The sequence below is a fragment of the Cryptotermes secundus genome, unplaced genomic scaffold (genome assembly GCF_002891405.2).
Source record: "Cryptotermes secundus unplaced genomic scaffold, Csec_1.0 scaffold31, whole genome shotgun sequence".
NCBI lineage: Eukaryota > Metazoa > Arthropoda > Insecta > Blattodea > Kalotermitidae > Cryptotermes > Cryptotermes secundus.
The window spans coordinates 531,478-540,840 of NW_019743147.1; positions in this window are offsets into that span (position 1 = coordinate 531,478).

The window sequence follows — 9,363 nt, forward strand, 5'->3', positions numbered from 1 at the left end:
GGTGCGCCCTCTTCTTACGGCACCTATCAATCATAAACGGAATCGAAAGATATTATTAGTATAAAAATGACCAGACAGGAAAGAATGCAAGGAAAAAAAAAGAACAGGAGACCGCGATCAAATTAAGGATGAGATGGAAGGGGAACATAACAAGGAACGGAGAACATAAGAAGAGACGGAGAACATTTCATTCGAAAATACTGAGGCATGGTACAATAAAATTAAAACTGGTCACAATGAAATAGGGTGTAGGGAGTTACACACAGGATTATACCGGCTCACAATAAAGTACAGTCGTGACCTATTTGAACACGATAATCAGCGTTCGGGTAAATAAAAAGCGGATAATTTCTTGACCAACAGAGCGACTATCAACTTATCGAACAGAGATCTGTTCCATATAGTTAATTATTTCATTTTTAGGGTTGTGAGACCGTCTCTGTGGTCTAGTGGTCGTTGTTCCTGGCTACAGATCCAGAGGTCCGGTTTCGATTCCCAGCGCTACCAGATTTTATGAGAACTAGTGGGTCTGGAACGGGGCCCACTCAGCCTCTTGAGAATAATTCAGGAGCTATTTTAAGGAAATAGCGTCTCCGGTCTAGAAAATCGAGATTAACGGCCGTGAGGATCCGGTATAGTTCGCTTGCGCATTACAGGCTACGGATTTGGGGTAGGGAAATATTACTACATATATTCGCGATATTTTTGATAGTAACCAGCAAACCAACCAACCACCATATTCTCTGGAATACAACGTCGTATTTCTGGTACAAATTCATTACACGGCTAGCCAACGACGTATCTTCATTTTCCGCAGTCTCTTCGGGTAAATGCAGGAAGACTACGTTAAATTATGGCACAATCGCTTCCTTCTGCATCCCTTACAATTCATTATTCCCAATCATCTGACGTTATCCTGAATTTCTGACAGCGTCGCTGAATACATTGTAAACTGTATCGTAGTTGGTTGAGGCACTATGCTACAAGCCAGAAGGTTCAATTGGCTGAATCCTTCCTGCCGCACTATGGTCCTGGGATCGACTCAATCTTTAACAGAAAAGAGCCCTAGGAATACTCCTGGGGGGTAAAGGGCGGCCGGCTCGTAAGGCTGACAACCTCACCGCCATCTGTGAGCAGCATTGTCTAGAAAATGCGGGAACCTCGACTTCTCACACCCCTATGGGCCTCCATGGCCTGTTACAGGGATACCTTTAATTTACTTCACTGACCAACAAAGTTACGTGCGTTATCTACTGCTTACCTGTGGCATGCGGTCCACAAGGCTGTCAATATAAAGGTTACTATCTTTTTGGAAGTGATGACGTCGCCTGGTTTAGTAGAAAGGTAAGTCATTCAGTTGAGACGGCGTCACAACCCAGAAGGGAGTAGTAACCTTCACTAGATACCTGACCAACCGAACACTCGCGTTCTTTAAATACGTGGTAAGTGATCCACTAAGTCCTCTTTTACACCAGCTTCTAACTAATAAGCTACATGCTAAACGAATAAGTAATTAGTGTATGTAACTAAAGTCTCTTCTTACATTAATCCATCAAGAGATTACGCCCTTACAGACCCTGAAATTATGAACCTTTGAAATCACCTGCTAAGTCTCCCACGAGGAGCTGGGATAGCTTAGTTGGTATTGCGACTGGGTACGGACTGTATGACAGAGGGTTCGGAGTTCGAGTCTCGGTATGGTGAAGAATTTTCTCCACGTCGTCCAGACCGACCCTGGAGCACACCCAACCTCTTATCCAGTGGGTACGGGGGCACTTTCCCGTAGATAAAGCAGCCGAAGCGTGAAGCTGACCACTCACCTCAAGCTAGCGCCGAGGTCGATAAAATATGTATCTATACTTCAACTTCCCCATACGCCTTTAAGGTGTATCGCTTAATTACTCGTAGTTAAGGACAGGGACAGCTTTACGTCTGCCAGGGCGGAGAGGCGATCTACCTATGGAGAGGAGTACTCTCTAGGAAAATATCCGGGCTTCATTCCTCGCATTAGTGCGATAAATACACGATTTTGCGACCGAGTCCTGACGACTTACCTATTTCATTACTTAACATTACTTAGACCACGTTAGATGGGTCCCTTGTCACCACGGCATGGCGCGTCCTCGGGTTAGCGGATGGAGGAGACAAAGACAAGGTAGGTACGCATATATTGAATAAAGTCTCGGACAGCCGACAAGGTGTGGTTCTCCAGTTTGTTGCGAAATTTTGCACTGGGATCTGAGCGACTCAGCTCCATGGAGTTGGCTGTTTACACAGTTAACTAGTTAGATGGTTAGTTAGCTAGTTAAGTTTGGTTACAATAGGGAGGAACGGTGTCTAAGCTTCTACTATCATGTGTTGATAGTCCTGGCTATTTATAGTCCAATAATCTAACCATAGCCTTCTGCTCAGTGCATCAGGTTTCGTCACGTGGTAGAGGGAACTGGATACTGCAGCAGGTGTTTGATCCGACACTGGCCCTGAGAATGCAAATCATCTTACCTGTCCTTGCATTATCACGTCACAGCAGACACAATAAGTCTCGTTTTATTTTCTGAAATCCAAACCAATTCTTGAGGCCACATATAATAACAAACTCTGCTGCAGCTCGGGGATTAGAGGACACGACAACGTGTGAAAACAAATGCATGTCTAAGAGGTAAGGCGCCTAATGACTACAGGTGTGATAAGAGTCAGCAGAGAGAGAAGCACTAGGAGCAGGAATAAATAAGACACAGTGTCGAGCGAGAATATGTGAATGAATACATCCCAGACAACAACAATCGTAATGATGACTGCACTGAGTATTGTGGCATATTTGCTCAAAGCAAGAACTGTGCAGCCACAGAAACAGATGTTGACAGCGAACTGCTCTGAAACGTCATTCGTTTCTTGGTAACGGCCTCTAAACAGACAACAGAACAACGTCCGTTGTTAGGCAGCAGATTCTTAATAAGCAAGATTAGACGGACGCTGCTAGGGAACGGGTCGGTAAGTACATTCCCGCGGAAACGGATACCATACGAGAATGAACGGTGTTGTCTGCGGAGGCCGTGCCGAGGGGTTACAAGGAAGACAATTAGGGTGACGCAATCAGTTCTGTATGGTAGTCTGAAGAAAAGAGTCAGTTGATAGGCAGTGAAGAAAAGACAAAAGGTTGGCGTGAAATGGCTGCGAGTAACATGTAAGGAAAGAGGCAGATGGAAGGGAGCCGCTTAGAAGCCGTTAACAGGCAACCAATAGTCAAGACACTGGGGCTGGGCCGCGCCATAGCTCAAGCGGTTAGTCGCTGGCTTCCCACAGCGGCGACCCGGGTTCGATCCCGGGTCTGGTCAAGTGGGATTTGTGGTGGACAAAGTGGTGCTGGGGCAGGTTTTCTCCGAGTACTTCGGTTTCCCCTGCCAATCTTCATTCCACCAATTGCTACATAATCACCCTCACCTATCATCTGGGGCTGGTACAATAGGCAGAAGTGGCAGTAGTACAAGGGACTTAGTCCCACCCCACTAGCAATAATAATAAAAAAAGACACTAGGGCTGAAAAACTCTTAGCGTGTGCGCTAATGGTTTGTTTAGTGTGTGGAAATTAGCGATGGTGCTATAATTAAGTGTAATTACGAGTTATAGCTGTCAATAAATCCAATATCCAATCCAAAACCCTGATGAGTTATACTCTAACTCGTGACAGTATGGTGGCTCAATCGATCGTTCTTCTCGTTTGATTCTGGAAGTGTCCGGCTCGAATCTCGGCGCGGACACAGACTCTGCTGGATGTTTCTCGTGGATTTCCTCAGTTCCAACAGACAATTCCGGGATAATACTCAAATTTAATAATTATTTCCAATTAATTACTCACTAGCCATTCTAACATTCGGCGCTACATAGCCTGAGGTACTGGCAACGTCGTTAAACAAAACTTGAAGAAATAAATTAATACGGATTTGAATGGATTAATAAACAACTAATATCCGGTCTATAAAACCGAGATTAACGGCCGTGGAATCCGTTCTGCTGACCACGCGACACCCTCTATCCGCTAAAGTTGGCACTAACTTCACCGACAAGCGGCGGTAGCTCAGTCGGTATAGTTCGCTTGCGGACTAAAGGCCACGGAGGAAGAAAAACAATAACCGTTTTTTTATTGGTATAAGCATAGTACACTCCAAGAAGTGAAGATATAAGGTGCATACCTTGTTCCAACACGTCCTCAATGGGCCACTGAAATTTAGGAAAGTCTGAAGAAAGTTCATAGTCTCAATTTTCACCCATTGGAGGAAGACTGCCTTCTGTATATGAACAGCTTCCATCCATTGGCGCATTCTCATCAGTGAATGTCGGTATGTTTAGGTGACTTTTGCTTTCTTAACGCCAATGAAACATCGATACATTTCAGGCCAGTTAGTGTACTCTAATTTTTTGACAAAATATGCAGTAAAATGAGCCACTGCCTCTTGAATCACTCCTTACTCATTGTTCACTGTCATAATTTTATTCGCCATTTTATACAGAATGTGCTTCAGATATATTCGTTGAGAGAGTAAGACAGATTTGTTCTAGCAAATATTTATCTCTTGGCTAACTTAACATCTCGCTAGCCTTGTGAACAACAGAATAGACAAACAGTCTTGCAGGCTGCCATCTGTATCCCACAGACTTTAAGATGCAGAACTATAATTCTGCTCATTATTTTGTATAGGTGTGAAACTGGTCTCTGACATTAAGGGTGAAGCATATAAATTAAGGGAATGTGAGAATATGGCTCTAAGGATATTATCTGGATCTAAAAGGAAGGAGATAACAGAAGGTTCAAGAAAATTATAAACTATAAAGATTCGTAAGTTGTACACCTCGCCAAATATTGTCACGTTGATCAAATCCAGGAGGATCAAATAGGAGGGCATGTAAGGAGCGTATTTGAGAAGAGAAAGGCATATAAATTTCTGGTGGGAAAATACTGTCGCCTGTTGCCTGTGTAACGCGGCAAGTAATTCACGCGGGTCTCGGATTTAGCTAAGATGATTATTGGACAATCTCCTTTACACTCGCAAGTACAAGTCTTCGCAACTTCATTGTTACAATTACTTGCACCGCTTATCTCGGCGACGTCTTCTCGGTATCTCTGTAATCTCGTTGTAATATCTGTCTCTCGTAAACTGGTCTCAATTCCGACGTCGTCTTCCTTTATACCCTACCGTCGGATGGGCTCCAAGACAACTTGTTCAAGGGTTCCGTTTCACGTGTTCTCTCCGCCGGTAGCTAGTGTTTTGTTTCGTTGTAGCGGTAAATTCACTAGTTAGGTAGTGTATTCTCTCGTTGCTACGAGTTTTCCTAACCGTTATCATGCAAGTGTCTCGAACAATTCATTGCTTATGTTTGCTAGCTTTCGGATTCCAGGGCGTTGCAGCGGGAACTCTGGCCGTTGCGTAGGAAATTAACTCTGATCTCCTCAACGATTCCGGCTTTCTGGCGGCACGCCACAAAATTAAGGAAAGAGAGCACTCGAAAGACCAAGGCGTACATGGGGGATAATATTGAAATTATCTTAAATGGGATGAATTAATTCGGCTCAAACGCTGAGCCAATTCAAATGAGATATTTACTGGCTGTACACCCCTGTGTCCACGGATAACTTCACTATATCACTATCTACATGCACGCCTTTCGAAATGTACGAGCAGAGTGGCTGCTTACATTTCGACCCTGAAGATGAAACAGTATATTCCTCCGAAACGTCCTTAATCTCCAACCAGACACACTACTTGGCACCCCAGGAAACAATAATCTTCGCAGTATCGCCTTTAAAACCTCAAATCTCACTTTTATCTTATTATTAGCGTATTAAACAAAGTAGGTTAAGTAACTTACTTACTTACTCCTGGAGCTAAGCCCTTCTGGAGAAGCTACTCAAGAATTTCCCAGCATTTTATGGAACCAGAAGGTTCATTACCATGTTCACAAAAGCACTCCAATGATCCCTATCCTGAGCCAGATCAATCCAGTCCATACCATCCCATCCTACCTCTCTAAGATCCATTTTAATATTGTCCACCGACCTACGCTTTGGTCTTGTACGTTAATTAATCCATGAAAAATCAGGGCCGATGTTTCTGAAACGGAGTTTGCTCATCACTGGGCGCTCAGTCTACTTCATATTAATGCAAATTTACGAATTACATTTGTAAAGATAATGTGATGTGTTATGATCCATTGAGAAACACTCTACGCTGTAGTTTTCTTTCTCACCTCTTAGACTTCAACCTTATTTAGAGAGGTATGTGGTCGGGATGTAAAACGTTATGCCACAAGTGCAGCGTCAGAACAAAGGATCGTAACATTTTAGTGCCCATTCATAACAAGCATAAGCCTAACTGTCATGCCACAAAGTTTCAGTCATCACAAGTAAAACTGTTTATATTTCTAACATAATCTTCATCTATGGCTCCTGGTCTGCGATGAGTGTTGTATTCGGGAGAACCTCCGCTCCAGTTTCAACCGGGACAACAGCTATCGTGGTATTTCCTCAGTCCCTCCAGGCAAATGTGTCTCATTTACTCTACGAATGTTTCGTTTCTCATTTGTAGCCTACTTTTCTTATTTTGAGAAATATGGAATCACCACCGATCACAGTGATTGTGCGGTCTAAGGCATGAACCGTCTTCGTCCCCTCGAACACTGGGATCGTGGGTTGGAATTCCGTTCGAGGCATGGATGTTTGTGTCTGCGTTTATTCTGTTTGTGTTGTTCTGTGCGTAGGTAGCGGCCTTGCGACGGGCTGATCTCCAGACCAAGAAGTCCTATAGACTTTCTATGTGATTAAGAAACTGTAAAACAGAGGCCAAGGTCCAAAAAATGGTTGTAGAACCATAGAGAAGAAGTTTTAGATTGACATACTGGTCCTGTGTCTCTGTATTCCCATTATAATTTTTTGATACCTGAACCAATCTTTATGAAATTTGGCATGCACATCATGGCACCTGAGCCCATCTCAGCGGCGTGTTCGTAAATCCCTCCCATCAGTCTGTGTCTCTATACGTGTATTCCCTTATCGTTGCTACAGAAACACACTGTGCAAAGGTTACGGTGGCTACGAATAAACACGCAACAACAGATGAAATGTTGGACGAATCATTTTCTATGCGACCCGTGTCGTTTCAAAAAAGTAGGCGATTAGTTCTTCCCAGAACTTCTTGTATCCAATTCATCATTCATGCCACCATTCAAAAATATATATGTACCATAGCGAAATATCCCACTACACACCCCTTATACTCCAGTTCCCTATACGTTTTCATGGTGTGATGCTTCAGTAAAAACATGGAAAATTTTACCTCACAAGATTGTCAGCAAGGCAGACAGATATACAGAAAGTCATACTCTCTGGCTTAAAATTAGAGCATGATTGCCACGCGAATCTATAATCTTCTTATTTTCCCCCTTCACCCCCTCCTGCCTATCTTTTCCCTTGAACTCGAGTTACCGTGTCACTCTGACACGTGGAACTGCAGTGAAGGTAACTCAACTCTCACATAATAAATTTCGCCTGCATCACTTATCTGTGATCTGTAGGCTCGACTGCACGGGTGCCGTCTGTGTGTGCACTCGATGGCTATCATAAGCGTGGTTCACAGCAGGAAGCCAGTCAAGCAGGAGTGTGACATCAACATTCTATAAAGTATTATTATTAAATATTCAGTATCATTATGCTAATTTATTAGAAAGGTGCTCAGATATTACATTCCAGGTGTTGTCGCCACTAAAATTTATCCTGAAACAGAGTAGGGAGTCATGTTCCTGCCAGGAACATTCGTAACGTTTCTATTCGTGTGTTCACTTGCTATTTCAGTCATTATCCTTCAGCTAGACGTGCTGCAGTTCTAGAAACAGTCATTGTCCTTCAGCTAGACGTGCTGAAGTTCTAGAAACAGTCATTGTCCTTCAGCTAGACGTGCTGAAGTTCTAGAAAGTCATTGTCTTTCAGCTAGACGTGCTTCAGTTCTAGAAACAGTCACTGTCCTTCAGCTAGATGTGCTGAAGTTCTAGAAACAGTCATCGTCCTTCAGCTAGACGTGCTTCAGTTCTAGAAACAGTCGGCATTCGTGTTCCTGATCGGAATATTAGTGACGCTTCTATGTTCAGATGCTCCTCCAGCCATAATCCTTCAGCTAGACGTGCTGAAATTCTATAAAGAGTCTGCATTCGTGTTCCTGCTTGGAACATTCATAGCGTTTCTATGTTCACTTGCTATTTCAGTCATTATCCTTCAGCTAGACGTGCTGCAGTTCTAGAAACAGTCATTGTCCTTTAGCTAGACGTGCTTCAGTTCTAGAAACAGTCATTGTCCTTCAGCTAGACGTGCTGCAGTTCTAGAAACAGTCAATTGTCCTTCAGCTAGACGTGTTCCAGTTCTAGAAACAGTCGGAATTCGTATTCCTGTTCGCAACATTCATAGCGCTTCTATATTAAGTTGCTCTTTCGGTAACTACCCTACAGTTAAATGCACTTCTGCTCCTAATGAAGTCTGTAAACGCGATGGCACTTTTAGAAACTAGCGTTACAATTTAAATTACACCGATAGTAGTCATTTGTTCTCCTCTTGCATTTGTTGCTGTCCTTATATTCTTTCCGTCTGTAATTGACCTCCGGGCTCTTAGCTTCAGCATGCAAATAAGTAATTGAATAATTACCGTTATTATACCTTCACACCGTATTACAGGATATTCTGCCCATGAGCCAGGAAAATACTTGTAGGTTTTGAGGTTCTCATAGGGGTTTTCATGAAGAGTTCTGTCTTCTGGGACATAACACCATGTAGTTCGTTGAGAGTCAACCGACATTTCGGAGGAACATGTCACTTCCATCTTCAGGATAAAATAATAAACCAATCAAGAAAAGAATATGATGCAGGTAGCAATCAGAGGTCTGTAGCTTAAGTTATCGCATCTCGCGCTCAAGTTTGTGCAGGAACTGTCTCGTTTTCAATTTTACCTCCAAGTACAACTGCTGAATATTAAGGCGCGTCCACATTACTCGTGCTCGTGCTCGCCAGACTTGTGATCGTCGGGAGACTCGTCTGGCTTTCACTTGTGCTCGTAAATCTTCGTCCACACTACTTCAGTTGCTCGCCAGGCTTCGGCGCGTGAGGATCCGTATATTTACTCGTAGTGTGTATAGGCTGTAGTTGCATTTTAATTTATTGGCTATAGTTTTTAAATTAAATATTTAAAATTTGCTTGTGGCGTGACTTGTAATATCGTCCATATTACTCGCGAGTATATCGAGTCACACGACCACGAGTAATGTGGACGCGCCTTTAAAGAAACACGTATTGATCATTGCCGAGTCACGAGTCCGGGTTTCGAAAAC